This window comes from Molothrus aeneus, unplaced genomic scaffold, assembly GCF_037042795.1.
Source record: "Molothrus aeneus isolate 106 unplaced genomic scaffold, BPBGC_Maene_1.0 scaffold_44, whole genome shotgun sequence".
In the NCBI taxonomy this organism is placed as follows: Eukaryota; Metazoa; Chordata; class Aves; order Passeriformes; family Icteridae; genus Molothrus; species Molothrus aeneus.
In genome coordinates, this window is record NW_027099111.1 from 679,240 (window position 1) to 696,750 (window position 17,511).

The window sequence follows — 17,511 nt, forward strand, 5'->3', positions numbered from 1 at the left end:
CTCTCCTGCCTTTTCCATTTCTCTTATATTGGAAAAGAACGAGTTTTGGACAACTACCTTTCATTCTTGCAAAACTCTTTGCAGACCTCCGTGCAAGCTTTAGAACAAGATTTTGGATGTTTTCTTTCCTGGCAGAGTTTCTCTTTGCAAGATATGCTGGGAAAGCTTTTTGCTGAGTGTTGAGCGGCAAAACACGCAGAAGACGCAGATATGCAGCTCTCCGCAACTAAGTGCCAGTCCCGGGCATCTTTCGGCACAAACCGCTCTCAGGAGCTCCCTGCGCTCGGCACATTGCTGTGCGCAAAGAAGCCGCTTTTTGGCCTCCGGGAGAATCGGCGAGCGGCAGCTTCCCAAAGGCGAAGATGCAAGCCGCACCACGCAGGCACAGTGTGGGCAGCATTCAGACTTAGAGAAACCAGTACTTTACCACTCTCCTGCCTTTTCCATTGCTCTTATATTGGAAAAGAACGAGTTTTGGACAAGTACCTTTCATTCTTGCAAAACTCTTTGCAGACCTCCGTGCAAGCTTTAGAACAAGATTTTGGATGTTTTCTTTCCTGGCAGAGTTTCTCTTTGCAAGATATGCTGGAAAAGCTTTTTGCTGAGTGTTGAGCGGCAAGACACGCAGAAGACGCAGATACGCAGCTCTCCGAAGCTAAGTGCCGGTCCCGGGCTTCGTTCGGCACAAGCCGCTCTTAGGTGCTCACCGCGACCGGCCCAATGCTCTGTGTGCGAAGAAGCCGCTTCTTCGCCTCCGGGAGAATCGGCGAGCGGCAGCTTCCCAAAGGCGAAGATGCAAGCCGCACCATGCAGGCACAGTGTGGGCAGCATTCAGACTTAGAGAAAACAGTACTTTACCACTCTCCTGCCTTTTCCATTGTTATTATATTGGAAAAGAACGAGTTTTGGACAACTACCTTTCATTCTTGCAAAACTCTTTGCAGACCTCCGTGCAAGCTTTAGAACAACATTTTGGATGTTTTCTTTCCTGGCAGAGTTTCTCTTTGCAAGATATGCTGGAAAAGCTTTTTGCCGAGTGTTGAGCGGCAAGACACGCAGAAGACGCAGATACGCAGCTCTCCGCAACTAAGTGCCGGTCCCGGGCATCTTTTGGCACAAACCGCTCTCAGGAGCTCCCTGCGCTCGGCACATTGTTGTGCGCAAAGAAGCCGCTTCTTCGCCTCCGGGAGAATCGGCGAGCGGCAGCTTGCCAAAGGCGAAGATGCAAGCCGCACCACGCAGGCACAGTGAGGGCAGCATTCAGACTTAGAGAAACCAGTACTTTACCACTCTCCTGCCTTTTCCATTGCTCATATATTGGAAAAGAATGAGTTTTGGGCAACTACCTTTCATTCTTGCAAAACTCTTTGCAGACCTCCGTGCAAGCTTTAGAACAAGATTTTGGACGTTTTCTTTCCTGGCAGAGTTTCTCTTTGCAAGATATGCTGGAAAAGCTTTTTGCCGAGTGTTGAGCGGCAAGACACGCAGAAGACGCAGATACGCAGCTCTCCGCAACTAAGTGCCGGTCCCGGGCATCTTTTGGCACAAAACCGCTCTCAGGAGCTCCCTGCGCTCGGCACATTGTTGTGCGCAAAGAAGCCGCTTCTTCGCCTCCGGGAGAATCGGCGAGCGGCAGCTTCCCAAAGGCGAAGATGCAAGCCGCACCACGCAGGCACAGTGTGGGCAGCATTCAGACTTAGAGAAACCAGTACTTTACCACTCTCCTGCCTTTTCCATTGCGCTTATATTGGAAAAGAACGAGTTTTGGACAAGTACCTTTCATTCTTGCAAAACTCTTTGCAGACCTCCGTGCAAGCTTTAGAACAAGATTTTGGATGTTTTCTTTCCTGGCAGAGTTTCTCTTTGCAAGATATGCTGGAAAAGCTTTTTGCTGAGTGTTGAGCGGCAAGACACGCAGAAGACTCAGATACGCAGCTCTCCGAAGCTAAGTGCCGGTCCCGGGCTTCGTTCGGCACAAGCCGCTCTTAGGTGCTCACTGCGACCGGCCCAATGCTCTGTGTGCGAAGAAGCCGCTTCTTCGCCTCCGGGAGAATCGGCGAGCGGCAGCTTCCCAAAGGCGAAGATGCAAGCCGCACCACGCAGGCACTGTGTGGGCAGCATTCAGACTTAGAGAAACCAGTACTTTACCACTCTCCTGCCTTTTCCATTGCTATTATATTGGAAAAGAACGAGTTTTGGACAACTACCTTTCATTCTTGCAAAACTCTTTGCAGACCTCCGTGCAAGTTTTAGAACAAGATTTTGGATGTTTTCTTTCCTGGCAGAGTTTCTCTTTGCAAGATATGCTGGAAAAGCTTTTTGCTGAGTGTTTAGCGGCCAGTCACGCAGAAGACGCAGATACGCAGCTCTCCGAAGCTTAGTGCCGACCCGGGCATCTTTCGGCACAAACCGCTCTCGGGAGCTCCCTGCGCTCGGCACATTGTTGTGCGCAAAGAAGCCGCTTCTTCGCCTCCGGGAGAATCGGCGAGCGGCAGCTTGCCAAAGGCGAAGATGCAAGCCGCACCACGCAGGCACTGTGTGGGCAGCATTCAGACTTAGAGAAAACAGTACTTTACCACTCTCCTGCCTTTTCCATTGCTATTATATTGGAAAAGAACGAGTTTTGGACAACTACCTTTCATTCTTGCAAAACTCTTTGCAGACCTCCGTGCAAGCTTTAGAACAAGATTTTGGATGTTTTCTTTACTGGCAGAGTTTCTCTTTGCAAGATATGCTGGAAAAGCTTTTTGCTGAGTGTTGAGTGGCACGACACGCAGAAGACGCAGATCGGCAGCTCTCAGCAACTAAGTGCCGGTCCCGGGCTTCGTTCGGCACAAGCCGCTCTTAGGTGCTCACCGCGACCGGCCCAATGCTCTGTGTGCGAAGAAGCCGCTTCTTCGCCTCCGGGAGAATCGGCGAGCGGCAGCTTCCCAAAGGCGAAGATACAAGCCGCACCACGCAGGCACAGTGTGGGCAGCATTCAGACTTAGAGAAACCAGTACTTTACCACTCTCCTGCCTTTTCCATTGCTATTATATTGGAAAAGAACGAGTTTTGGACAACTACCTTTCATTCTTGCAAAACTCTTTGCAGACCTCCGTGCAAGCTTTAGAACAAGATTTTGGATGTTTTCTTTCCTGGCAGAGTTTCTCTTTGCAAGATGTGGTGGAAAAGCTTTTTGCCGAGTGTTGAGCGGCAAGACACGCAGAAGACGCAGATACGCAGCTCTCCGCAACTAAGTGCCGGTCCCGGGCATCTTTTGGCACAAACCGCTCTCAGGAGCTCCCTGCGCTCGGCACATTGTTGTGCGCAAAGAAGCCGCTTCTTCGCCTCCGGGAGAATCGGCGAGCGGCAGCTTCCCAAAGGCGAAGATGCAAGCCGCACCACGCAGGCACAGTGTGGGCAGCATTCAGACTTAGAGAAACCAGTACTTTACCACTCTCCTGCCTTTTCCATTGCTATTATATTGGAAAAGAACGAGTTTTGGACAACTACCTTTCATTCTTGCAAAACTCTTTGCAGACCTCCGTGCAAGCTTTAGAACAAGATTTTGGATGTTTTCTTTCCTGGCAGAGTTTCTCTTTGCAAGATATGCTGGAAAAGCTTTTTGCTGAGCGTTGAGCGGCAAGACACGCAGAAGACGCAGATCGGCAGCTCTCCGCAACTAAGTGCCGGTCCCGGGCTTCGTTCGGCACAAGCCGCTCTTAGGTGCTCACCGCGACCGGCCCAATGCTCTGTGTGCGAAGAAGCCGCTTCTTCGCCTCCGGGAGAATCGGCGAGCGGCAGCTTCCCAAAGGCGAAGATGCAAGCCGCACCACGCAGGCACAGTGTGGGCAGCATTCAGACTTAGAGAAACCAGTACTTTACCACTCTCCTGCCTTTTCCATTGCTATTATATTGGAAAAGAACGAGTTTTGGACAACTACCTTTCATTCTTGCAAAACTCTTTGCAGACCTCCGTGCAAGCTTTAGAACAAGATTTTGGATGTTTTCTTTCCTGGCAGAGTTTCTCTTTGCAAGATATGCTGGAAAAGCTTTTTGCTGAGTGTTGAGCGGCAAGACACGCAGAAGATGCAGATACGCAGCTCTCCGAAGCTAAGTGCCGGTCCCGGGCTTCTTTCGGCAGAAGCCGCTCTTAGGTGCTCACTGCGACCGGCCCAATGCTCTGTGTGCGAAGAAGCCGCTTCTTCGCCTCCGGGAGAATCGGCGAGCGGCAGCTTCCCAAAGGCGAAGATGCAAGCCGCACCACGCAGGCACTGTGTGGGCAGCATTCAGACTTAGAGAAACCAGTACTTTACCACTCTCCTGCCTTTTCCATTGCTATTATATTGGAAAAGAACGAGTTTTGGACAACTACCTTTCATTCTTGCAAAACTCTTTGCAGACCTCCGTGCAAGTTTTAGAACAAGATTTTGGATGTTTTCTTTCCTGGCAGAGTTTCTCTTTGCAAGATATGCTGGAAAAGCTTTTTGCTGAGTGTTTAGCGGCCAGTCACGCAGAAGACGCAGATACGCAGCTCTCCGAAGCTTAGTGCCGACCCGGGCATCTTTCGGCACAAACCGCTCTCAGGAGCTCCCTGCGCTCGGCACATTGTTGTGCGCAAAGAAGCCGCTTCTTCGCCTCCGGGAGAATCGGCGAGCGGCAGCTTGCCAAAGGCGAAGATGCAAGCCGCACCACGCAGGCACTGTGTGGGCAGCATTCAGACTTAGAGAAACCAGTACTTTACCACTCTCCTGCCTTTTCCATTGCTATTATATTGGAAAAGAACGAGTTTTGGACAACTACCTTTCATTCTTGCAAAACTCTTTGCAGACCTCCGTGCAAGCTTTAGAACAAGATTTTGGATGTTTTCTTTCCTGGCAGAGTTTCTCTTTGCAAGATATGCTGGAAAAGCTTTTTGCTGAGTGTTGAGCGGCAAGACACGCAGAAGACGCAGATACGCAGCTCTCCGCAACTAAGTGCCGGTCCCGGGCATCTTTTGGCACAAACCGCTCTCAGGAGCTCCCTGCGCTCGGCACATTGTTGTGCACAAAGAAGCCGCTTCTTCGCCTCCGGGAGAATCGGCGAGCGGCAGCTTCCCAAAGGCGAAGATGCAAGCCGCACCACGCAGGCACAGTGTGGGCAGCATTCAGACTTAGAGAAAACAGTACTTTACCACTCTCCTGCCTTTTCCATTGCTATTATATTGGAAAAGAACGAGTTTTGGACAACTACCTTTCATTCTTGCAAAACTCTTTGCAGACCTCCGTGCAAGCTTTAGAACAAGATTTTGGATGTTTTCTTTCCTGGCAGAGTTTCTCTTTGCAAGATATGCTGGAAAAGCTTTTTGCTGAGTGTTGAGCGGCAAGACACGCAGAAGACGCAGATACGCAGCTCTCCGAAGCTATGTGCCGGTCCCGGGCTTCGTTTGGCACAAGCCGCTCTTAGGTGCTCACCGCGACCGGCCCAATGCTCTGGGTGCGAAGAAGCCGCTTCTTCGCCTCCGGGAGAATCGGCGAGCGGCAGCTTCCCAAAGGCGAAGATGCAAGCCGCACCACGCAGGCACAGTGTGGGCAGCATTCAGACTTAGAGAAACCAGTACTTTACCACTCTCCTGCCTTTTCCATTGCTATTATATTGGAAAAGAACGAGTTTTGGACAACTACCTTTCATTCTTGCAAAACTCTTTGCAGACCTCCGTGCAAGCTTTAGAACAAGATTTTGGATGTTTTCTTTCCTGGCAGAGTTTCTCTTTGCAAGATGTGGTGGAAAAGCTTTTTGCCGAGTGTTGAGCGGCAAGACACGCAGAAGACGCAGATACGCAGCTCTCCGCAACTAAGTGCCGGTCCCGGGCATCTTTTGGCACAAACCGCTCTCAGGAGCTCCCTGCGCTCGGCACATTGTTGTGCGCAAAGAAGCCGCTTCTTCGCCTCCGGGAGAATCGGCGAGCGGCAGCTTCCCAAAGGCGAAGATGCAAGCCGCACCACGCAGGCACAGTGTGGGCAGCATTCAGACTTAGAGAAACCAGTACTTTACCACTCTCCTGCCTTTTCCATTGCTATTATATTGGAAAAGAACGAGTTTTGGACAACTACCTTTCATTCTTGCAAAACTCTTTGCAGACCTCCGTGCAAGCTTTAGAACAAGATTTTGGATGTTTTCTTTCCTGGCAGAGTTTCTCTTTGCAAGATATGCTGGAAAAGCTTTTTGCTGAGCGTTGAGCGGCAAGACACGCAGAAGACGCAGATCGGCAGCTCTCCGCAACTAAGTGCCGGTCCCGGGCTTCGTTCGGCACAAGCCGCTCTTATGTGCTCGCCGCGACCGGCCCAATGCTCTGTGTGCAAAGAAGCCGCTTCTTCGCCTCCGGGAGAATCGGCGAGCGGCAGCTTCCCAAAGGCGAAGATGCAAGCCGCACCACGCAGGCACCGTGTGGGCAGCATTCAGACTTAGAGAAAACAGTACTTTACCACTCTCCTGCCTTTTCCATTGCTATTATATTGGAAAAGAACGAGTTTTGGACAACTACCTTTCATTCTTGAAAAACTCTTTGCAGACCTCCGTGCAAGCTTTAGAACAAAATTTTGGATGTTTTCTTTCCTGGCAGAGTTTCTCTTTGCAAGATATGCTGGAAAAGCTTTTTGCTGAGTGTTGAGCGGCAAGACACGCAGAAGACGCAGATACGCAGCTCTCCGCAACTAAGTGCCGGTCCACGGCTTCGTTCGGCACAAGCCGCTCTTAGGTGCTCACCGCGACCGGCCCAATGCTCTGTGTGCGAAGAAGCCGCTTCTTCGCCTCCGGGAGAATCGGCGAGCGGCAGCTTCCCAAAGGCGAAGATGCAAGCCGCACCACGCAGGCACAGTGTGGGCAGCATTCAGACTTAGAGAAAACAGTACTTTACCACTCTCCTGCCTTTTCCATTTCTCTTATATTGGAAAAGAACGAGTTTTGGACAACTACCTTTCATTCTTGCAAAACTCTTTGCAGACCTCCGTGCAAGCTTTAGAACAAGATTTTGGATGTTTTCTTTCCTGGCAGAGTTTCTCTTTGCAAGATATGCTGGGAAAGCTTTTTGCTGAGTGTTGAGCGGCAAAACACGCAGAAGACGCAGATATGCAGCTCTCCGCAACTAAGTGCCAGTCCCGGGCATCTTTCGGCACAAACCGCTCTCAGGAGCTCCCTGCGCTCGGCACATTGCTGTGCGCAAAGAAGCCGCTTTTTGGCCTCCGGGAGAATCGGCGAGCGGCAGCTTCCCAAAGGCGAAGATGCAAGCCGCACCACGCAGGCACAGTGTGGGCAGCATTCAGACTTAGAGAAACCAGTACTTTACCACTCTCCTGCCTTTTCCATTGCTCTTATATTGGAAAAGAACGAGTTTTGGACAAGTACCTTTCATTCTTGCAAAACTCTTTGCAGACCTCCGTGCAAGCTTTAGAACAAGATTTTGGATGTTTTCTTTCCTGGCAGAGTTTCTCTTTGCAAGATATGCTGGAAAAGCTTTTTGCTGAGTGTTGAGCGGCAAGACACGCAGAAGACGCAGATACGCAGCTCTCCGAAGCTAAGTGCCGGTCCCGGGCTTCGTTCGGCACAAGCCGCTCTTAGGTGCTCACCGCGACCGGCCCAATGCTCTGTGTGCGAAGAAGCCGCTTCTTCGCCTCCGGGAGAATCGGCGAGCGGCAGCTTCCCAAAGGCGAAGATGCAAGCCGCACCATGCAGGCACAGTGTGGGCAGCATTCAGACTTAGAGAAAACAGTACTTTACCACTCTCCTGCCTTTTCCATTGTTATTATATTGGAAAAGAACGAGTTTTGGACAACTACCTTTCATTCTTGCAAAACTCTTTGCAGACCTCCGTGCAAGCTTTAGAACAACATTTTGGATGTTTTCTTTCCTGGCAGAGTTTCTCTTTGCAAGATATGCTGGAAAAGCTTTTTGCCGAGTGTTGAGCGGCAAGACACGCAGAAGACGCAGATACGCAGCTCTCCGCAACTAAGTGCCGGTCCCGGGCATCTTTTGGCACAAACCGCTCTCAGGAGCTCCCTGCGCTCGGCACATTGTTGTGCGCAAAGAAGCCGCTTCTTCGCCTCCGGGAGAATCGGCGAGCGGCAGCTTCCCAAAGGCGAAGATGCAAGCCGCACCACGCCGGCACAGTGTGGGCAGCATTCAGACTTAGAGAAACCAGTACTTTACCACTCTCCTGCCTTTTCCATTGCTATTATATTGGAAAAGAACGAGTTTTGGACAACTACCTTTCATTCTTGCAAAACTCTTTGCAGACCTCCGTGCAAGCTTTAGAACAAGATTTTGGATGTTTTCTTTCCTGGCAGAGTTTCTCTTTGCAAGATATGCTGGAAAAGCTTTTTGCTGAGTGTTGAGCGGCAAGACACGCAGAAGACGCAGATACGCAGCTCTCCGCAACTAAGTGCCGGTCCCGGGCATCTTTCGGCACAAACCGCTCTCAGGAGCTTCCTGCGCTCGGCACGTTTTTGTGCGCAAAGAAGCCGCTTCTTCGCCTCCGGGAGAATCGGCGAGCGGCAGCTTGCCAAAGGCGAAGATGCAAGCCGCACCACGCAGGCACAGTGAGGGCAGCATTCAGACTTAGAGAAACCAGTACTTTACCACTCTCCTGCCTTTTCCATTGCTCATATATTGGAAAAGAATGAGTTTTGGGCAACTACCTTTCATTCTTGCAAAACTCTTTGCAGACCTCCGTGCAAGCTTTAGAACAAGATTTTGGACGTTTTCTTTCCTGGCAGAGTTTCTCTTTGCAAGATATGCTGGAAAAGCTTTTTGCCGAGTGTTGAGCGGCAAGACACGCAGAAGACGCAGATACGCAGCTCTCCGCAACTAAGTGCCGGTCCCGGGCATCTTTTGGCACAAAACCGCTCTCAGGAGCTCCCTGCGCTCGGCACATTGTTGTGCGCAAAGAAGCCGCTTCTTCGCCTCCGGGAGAATCGGCGAGCGGCAGCTTCCCAAAGGCGAAGATGCAAGCCGCACCACGCAGGCACAGTGTGGGCAGCATTCAGACTTAGAGAAACCAGTACTTTACCACTCTCCTGCCTTTTCCATTGCGCTTATATTGGAAAAGAACGAGTTTTGGACAAGTACCTTTCATTCTTGCAAAACTCTTTGCAGACCTCCGTGCAAGCTTTAGAACAAGATTTTGGATGTTTTCTTTCCTGGCAGAGTTTCTCTTTGCAAGATATGCTGGAAAAGCTTTTTGCTGAGTGTTGAGCGGCAAGACACGCAGAAGACTCAGATACGCAGCTCTCCGAAGCTAAGTGCCGGTCCCGGGCTTCGTTCGGCACAAGCCGATCTTAGGTGCTCACTGCGACCGGCCCAATGCTCTGTGTGCGAAGAAGCCGCTTCTTCGCCTCCGGGAGAATCGGCGAGCGGCAGCTTCCCAAAGGCGAAGATGCAAGCCGCACCACGCAGGCACTGTGTGGGCAGCATTCAGACTTAGAGAAACCAGTACTTTACCACTCTCCTGCCTTTTCCATTGCTATTATATTGGAAAAGAACGAGTTTTGGACAACTACCTTTCATTCTTGCAAAACTCTTTGCAGACCTCCGTGCAAGTTTTAGAACAAGATTTTGGATGTTTTCTTTCCTGGCAGAGTTTCTCTTTGCAAGATATGCTGGAAAAGCTTTTTGCTGAGTGTTTAGCGGCCAGTCACGCAGAAGACGCAGATACGCAGCTCTCCGAAGCTTAGTGCCGACCCGGGCATCTTTCGGCACAAACCGCTCTCGGGAGCTCCCTGCGCTCGGCACATTGTTGTGCGCAAAGAAGCCGCTTCTTCGCCTCCGGGAGAATCGGCGAGCGGCAGCTTGCCAAAGGCGAAGATGCAAGCCGCACCACGCAGGCACTGTGTGGGCAGCATTCAGACTTAGAGAAAACAGTACTTTACCACTCTCCTGCCTTTTCCATTGCTATTATATTGGAAAAGAACGAGTTTTGGACAACTACCTTTCATTCTTGCAAAACTCTTTGCAGACCTCCGTGCAAGCTTTAGAACAAGATTTTGGATGTTTTCTTTACTGGCAGAGTTTCTCTTTGCAAGATATGCTGGAAAAGCTTTTTGCTGAGTGTTGAGTGGCACGACACGCAGAAGACGCAGATCGGCAGCTCTCAGCAACTAAGTGCCGGTCCCGGGCTTCGTTCGGCACAAGCCGCTCTTAGGTGCTCACCGCGACCGGCCCAATGCTCTGTGTGCGAAGAAGCCGCTTCTTCGCCTCCGGGAGAATCGGCGAGCGGCAGCTTCCCAAAGGCGAAGATACAAGCCGCACCACGCAGGCACAGTGTGGGCAGCATTCAGACTTAGAGAAACCAGTACTTTACCACTCTCCTGCCTTTTCCATTGCTATTATATTGGAAAAGAACGAGTTTTGGACAACTACCTTTCATTCTTGCAAAACTCTTTGCAGACCTCCGTGCAAGCTTTAGAACAAGATTTTGGATGTTTTCTTTCCTGGCAGAGTTTCTCTTTGCAAGATGTGGTGGAAAAGCTTTTTGCCGAGTGTTGAGCGGCAAGACACGCAGAAGACGCAGATACGCAGCTCTCCGCAACTAAGTGCCGGTCCCGGGCATCTTTTGGCACAAACCGCTCTCAGGAGCTCCCTGCGCTCGGCACATTGTTGTGCGCAAAGAAGCCGCTTCTTCGCCTCCGGGAGAATCGGCGAGCGGCAGCTTCCCAAAGGCGAAGATGCAAGCCGCACCACGCAGGCACAGTGTGGGCAGCATTCAGACTTAGAGAAACCAGTACTTTACCACTCTCCTGCCTTTTCCATTGCTATTATATTGGAAAAGAACGAGTTTTGGACAACTACCTTTCATTCTTGCAAAACTCTTTGCAGACCTCCGTGCAAGCTTTAGAACAAGATTTTGGATGTTTTCTTTCCTGGCAGAGTTTCTCTTTGCAAGATATGCTGGAAAAGCTTTTTGCTGAGCGTTGAGCGGCAAGACACGCAGAAGACGCAGATCGGCAGCTCTCCGCAACTAAGTGCCGGTCCCGGGCTTCGTTCGGCACAAGCCGCTCTTAGGTGCTCACCGCGACCGGCCCAATGCTCTGTGTGCGAAGAAGCCGCTTCTTCGCCTCCGGGAGAATCGGCGAGCGGCAGCTTCCCAAAGGCGAAGATGCAAGCCGCACCACGCAGGCACAGTGTGGGCAGCATTCAGACTTAGAGAAACCAGTACTTTACCACTCTCCTGCCTTTTCCATTGCTATTATATTGGAAAAGAACGAGTTTTGGACAACTACCTTTCATTCTTGCAAAACTCTTTGCAGACCTCCGTGCAAGCTTTAGAACAAGATTTTGGATGTTTTCTTTCCTGGCAGAGTTTCTCTTTGCAAGATATGCTGGAAAAGCTTTTTGCTGAGTGTTGAGCGGCAAGACACGCAGAAGACGCAGATCGGCAGCTCTCCGCAACTAAGTTCTGGTCCCGGGCTTCGTTCGGCACAAGCCGCTCTTATGTGCTCGCCGCGACCGGCCCAATGCTCTGTGTGCGAAGAAGCCGCTTCTTCGCCTCCGGGAGAACCGGCGAGCGGCAGCTTCCCAAAGGCGAAGATGCAAGCCGCACCACGCAGGCACCGTGTGGGCAGCATTCAGACTTAGAGAAAACAGTACTTTACCACTCTCCTGCCTTTTCCATTGCTATTATATTGGAAAAGAACGAGTTTTGGACAACTACCTTTCATTCTTGAAAAACTCTTTGCAGACCTCCGTGCAAGCTTTAGAACAAAATTTTGGATGTTTTCTTTCCTGGCAGAGTTTCTCTTTGCAAGATATGCTGGAAAAGCTTTTTGCTGAGTGTTGAGCGGCAAGACACGCAGAAGACGCAGATACGCAGCTCTCCGCAACTAAGTGCCGGTCCACGGCTTCGTTCGGCACAAGCCGCTCTTAGGTGCTCACCGCGACCGGCCCAATGCTCTGTGTGCGAAGAAGCCGCTTCTTCGCCTCCGGGAGAATCGGCGAGCGGCAGCTTCCCAAAGGCGAAGATGCAAGCCGCACCATGCAGGCACAGTGTGGGCAGCATTCAGACTTAGAGAAAACAGTACTTTACCACTCTCCTGCCTTTTCCATTGCTATTTTATTGGAAAAGAACGAGTTTTGGACAACTACCTTTCATTCTTGCAAAACTCTTTGCAGACCGCCGTGCAAGCTTTAGAACAAGATTTTGGATGTTTTCTTTCCTGGCAGAGTTTCTCTTTGCAAGATATGCTGGAAAAGCTTTTTGCTGAGTGTTGAGCGGCAAAACACGCAGAAGACGCAGATATGCAGCTCTCCGCAACTAAGTGCCAGTCCCGGGCATCTTTCGGCACAAACCGCTCTCAGGAGCTCCCTGCGCTCGGCACATTGCTGTGCGCAAAGAAGCCGCTTTTTGGCCTCCGGGAGAATCGGCGAGCGGCAGCTTGCCAAAGGCGAAGATGCAAGCCGCACCACGCAGGCACAGTGTGGGCAGCATTCAGACTTAGAGAAACCAGTACTTTACCACTCTCCTGCCTTTTCCATTGCTCTTATATTGGAAAAGAACGAGTTTTGGACAACTACCTTTCATTCTTGCAAAACTCTTTGCAGACCTCCGTGCAAGCTTTAGAACAAGATTTTGGATGTTTTCTTTCCTGGCAGAGTTTCTCTTTGCAAGATATGCTGGAAAAGCTTTTTGCTGAGTGTTGAGCGGCAAGACACGCAGAAGACGCAGATACGCAGCTCTCCGAAGCTAAGTGCCGGTCCCGGGCTTCGTTCGGCACAAGCCGCTCTTAGGTGCTCACCGCGACCGGCCCAATGCTCTGTGTGCGAAGAAGCCCCTTCTTCGCCTCCGGGAGAATCGGCGAGCGGCAGCTTCCCAAAGGCGAAGATGCAAGCCGCACCATGCAGGCACAGTGTGGGCGGCATTCAGACTTAGAGAAAACAGTACTTTACCACTCTCCTGCCTTTTCCATTGTTATTATATTGGAAAAGAACGAGTTTTGGACAACTACCTTTCATTCTTGCAAAACTCTTTGCAGACCTCCGTGCAAGCTTTAGAACAAGATTTTGGATGTTTTCTTTCCTGGCAGAGTTTCTCTTTGCAAGATATGCTGGAAAAGCTTTTTGCCGAGTGTTGAGCGGCAAGACACGCAGAAGACGCAGATACGCAGCTCTCCGCAACTAAGTGCCGGTCCCGGGCATCTTTTGGCACAAACCGCTCTCAGGAGCTCCCTGCGCTCGGCACATTGTTGTGCGCAAAGAAGCCGCTTCTTCGCCTCCGGGAGAATCGGCGAGCGGCAGCTTCCCAAAGGCGAAGATGCAAGCCGCACCACGCAGGCACAGTGTGGGCAGCATTCAGACTTAGAGAAACCAGTACTTTACCACTCTCCTGCCTTTTCCATTGCGCTTATATTGGAAAAGAACGACTTTTGGACAAGTACCTTTCATTCTTGCAAAACTCTTTGCAGACCTCCGTGCAAGCTTTAGAACAAGATTTTGGATGTTTTCTTTCCTGGCAGAGTTTCTCTTTGCAAGATATGCTGGAAAAGCTTTTTGCTGAGTGTTGAGCGGCAAGACACGCAGAAGACTCAGATACGCAGCTCTCCGAAGCTAAGTGCCGGTCCCGGGCTTCGTTCGGCACAAGCCGCTCTTAGGTGCTCACTGCGACCGGCCCAATGCTCTGTGTGCGAAGAAGCCGCTTCTTCGCCTCCGGGAGAATCAGCGAGCGGCAGCTTCCCAAAGGCGAAGATGCAAGCCACACCATGCAGGCACAGTGTGGGCAGCATTCAGACTTAGAGAAACCAGTACTTTACCACTCTCCTGCCTTTTCCATTGCTATTATATTGGAAAAGAACGAGTTTTGGACAACTACCTTTCATTCTTGCAAAACTCTTTGCAGACCTCCGTGCAAGCTTTAGAACAAGATTTTGGATGTTTTCTTTCCTGGCAGAGTTTCTCTTTGCAAGATATGCTGGAAAAGCTTTTTGCTGAGTGTTGAGCGGCAAGACACGCAGAAGACGCAGATACGCAGCTCTCCGCAACTAAGTGCCGGTCCCGGGCATCTTTCGGCACAAACCGCTCTCAGGAGCTTCCTGCGCTCGGCACGTTTTTGTGCGCAAAGAAGCCGCTTCTTCGCCTCCGGGAGAATCGGCGAGCGGCAGCTTGCCAAAGGCGAAGATGCAAGCCGCACCACGCAGGCACAGTGAGGGCAGCATTCAGACTTAGAGAAAACAGTACTTTACCACTCTCCTGCCTTTTCCATTGCTCATATATTGGAAAAGAATGAGTTTTGGGCAACTACCTTTCATTCTTGCAAAACTCTTTGCAGACCTCCGTGCAAGCTTTAGAACAACATTTTGGACGTTTTCTTTCCTGGCAGAGTTTCTCTTTGCAAGATATGCTGGAAAAGCTTTTTGCCGAGTGTTGAGCGGCAAGACACGCAGAAGACGCAGATACGCAGCTCTCCGCAACTAAGTGCCGGTCCCGGGCATCTTTTGGCACAAACCGCTCTCAGGAGCTCCCTGCGCTCGGCACATTGTTGTGCGCAAAGAAGCCGCTTCTTCGCCTCCGGGAGAATCGGCGAGCGGCAGCTTCCCAAAGGCGAAGATGCAAGCCGCACCACGCAGGCACAGTGTGGGCAGCATTCAGACTTAGAGAAACCAGTACTTTACCACTCTCCTGCCTTTTCCATTGCGCTTATATTGGAAAAGAACGAGTTTTGGACAACTACCTTTCATTCTTGCAAAACTCTTTGCAGACCTCCGTGCAAGCTTTAGAACAAGATTTTGGATGTTTTCTTTCCTGGCAGAGTTTCTCTTTGCAAGATATGCTGGAAAAGCTTTTTGCTGAGTGTTGAGCGGCAAGACACGCAGAAGACTCAGATACGCAGCTCTCCGAAGCTAAGTGCCGGTCCCGTTCTTCGTTCGGCACAAGCCGCTCTTAGGTGCTCACTGCGACCGGCCCAATGCTCTGTGTGCGAAGAAGCCGCTTCTTCGCCTCCGGGAGAATCGGCGAGCGGCAGCTTCCCAAAGGCGAAGATGCAAGCCGCACCACGCAGGCACTGTGTGGGCAGCATTCAGACTTAGAGAAACCAGTACTTTACCACTCTCCTGCCTTTTCCATTGCTATTATATTGGAAAAGAACGAGTTTTGGACAACTACCTTTCATTCTTGAAAAACTCTTTGCAGACCTCCGTGCAAGTTTTAGAACACGATTTTGGATGTTTTCTTTCCTGGCAGAGTTTCTCTTTGCAAGATATGCTGGAAAAGCTTTTTGCTGAGTGTTTAGCGGCCAGTCACGCAGAAGACGCAGATACGCAGCTCTCCGAAGCTTAGTGCCGACCCGGGCATCTTTCGGCACAAACCGCTCTCAGGAGCTCCCTGCGCTCGGCACATTGTTGTGCGCAAAGAAGCCGCTTCTTCGCCTCCGGGAGAATCGGCGAGCGGCAGCTTGCCAAAGGCGAAGATGCAAGCCGCACCACGCAGGCACTGTGTGGGCAGCATTCAGACTTAGAGAAAACAGTACTTTACCACTCTCCTGCCTTTTCCATTGCTATTATATTGGACAAGAACGAGTTTTGGACAACTACCTTTCATTCTTGCAAAACTCTTTGCAGACCTCCGTGCAAGCTTTAGAACAAGATTTTGGATGTTTTCTTTCCTGGCAGAGTTTCTCTTTGCAAGATATGCTGGAAAAGCTTTTTGCCGAGTGTTGAGCGGAAAGACACGCAGAAGACGCAGATACGCAGCTCTCCGCAACTAAGTGCCGGTCCCGGGCATCTTTCGGCACAAACCGCTCTCAGGAGCTCCCTGCGCTTGGCACATTGTTGTGCGCAAAGAAGCCGCTTCTTCGCCTCCGGGAGAATCGGCGAGCGGCAGCTTCCCAAAGGCGAAGATGCAAGCCGCACCACGCAGGCACAGTGTGGGCAGCATTCAGACTTAGAGAAACCAGTACTTTACCACTCTCCTGCCTTTTCCATTGCTATTATATTGGAAAAGAACGAGTTTTGGACAACTACCTTTCATTCTTGCAAAACTCTTTGCAGACCTCCGTGCAAGCTTCAGAACAAGATTTTGGATGTTTTCTTTACTGGCAGAGTTTCTCTTTGCAAGATATGCTGGAAAAGCTTTTTGCTGAGTGTTGAGCGGCAAGACACGCAGAAGACGCAGATACGCAGCTGTCCGAAGCTAAGTGCCGGTCCCGGGCTTCGTTCGGCACAAGCCGCTCTTAGGTGCTCACCGCGACCGGCCCAATGCTCTGTGTGGGAAGAAGCCGTTTCTTCGCCTCCGGTGGAATCGGCGAGCGGCAGCTTCCCAAAGGCGAAGATGAAAGCCGCACCACGCAGGCACAGTGTGGGCAGCATTCAGACTTAGAGAAAACAGTACTTTACCACTCTCCTGCCTTTTCCATTGCTATTATATTGGAAAAGAACGAGTTTTGGACAACTACCTTTCATTCTTGCAAAACTCTTTGCAGACCTCCGTGCAAGCTTTAGAACAAGATTTTGGATGTTTTCTTTCCTGGCAGAGTTTCTCTTTGCAAGATGTGGTGGAAAAGCTTTTTGCCGAGTGTTGAGCGGCAAGACACGCAGAAGACGCAGATACGCAGCTCTCCGAAGCTAAGTGCCGACCCGGGCATCTTTCGGCACAAACCGCTCTCAGGAGCTCCCTGCGCTCGGCACATTGTTGTGCACAAAGAAGCCGCTTCTTCGCCTCCGGGAGAATCGGCGAGCGGCAGCTTCCCAAAGGCGAAGATGCAAGCCGCACCATGCAGGCACAGTGTGGGCAGCATTCAGACTTAGAGAAAACAGTACTTTACCACACTCCTGCCTTTTCCATTGCTATTATATTGGAAAAGAACGAGTTTTGGACAACTACCTTTCATTCTTGCAAAACTCTTTGCAGACCTCCGTGCAAGCTTTAGAACAAGATTTTGGATGTTTTCTTTCCTGGCAGAGTTTCTCTATGCAAGATATGCTGGAAAAGCTTTTTGCTGAGTGTTGAGCGGCAAGACACACAGAAGACGCAGATCGGCAGCTCTCCGCAACTAAGTGCCAGTCCCGGGCTTCGTTCGGCACAAGCCGCTCTTAGGTGCTCACCGCGACCGGCCCAATGCTCTGTGTGCGAAGAAGCCGCTTCTTCGCCTCCGGGAGAATCGGCGAGCGGCAGCTTGGCATAGGCGAAGATGCAAGCCGCACCATGCAGGCACAGAGTGGGCAGCATTCAGACTTAGAGAAACCAGTACTTTACCACTCTCCTGCCTTTTCCATTGCTATTATATTGGAAAAGAACGAGTTTTGGACAACTACCTTTCATTCTTGCAAAACTCTTTGCAGACCTCCGTGCAAGCTTTAGAACAAGATTTTGGATGTTTTCTTTCCTGGCAGAGTTTCTCTTTGCAAGATATGCTGGAAAAGCTTTTTGCTGAGTGTTGAGCGGCAATACACGCAGAAGACGCAGATACGCAGCTCTCCGCAACTAAGTGCCGGTCCCGGGCTTCGTTTGGCACCAGCCGCTCTTAGGTGCTCACCGCGACCGGCCCAATGCTCTGTGTGCGAAGAAGCCGCT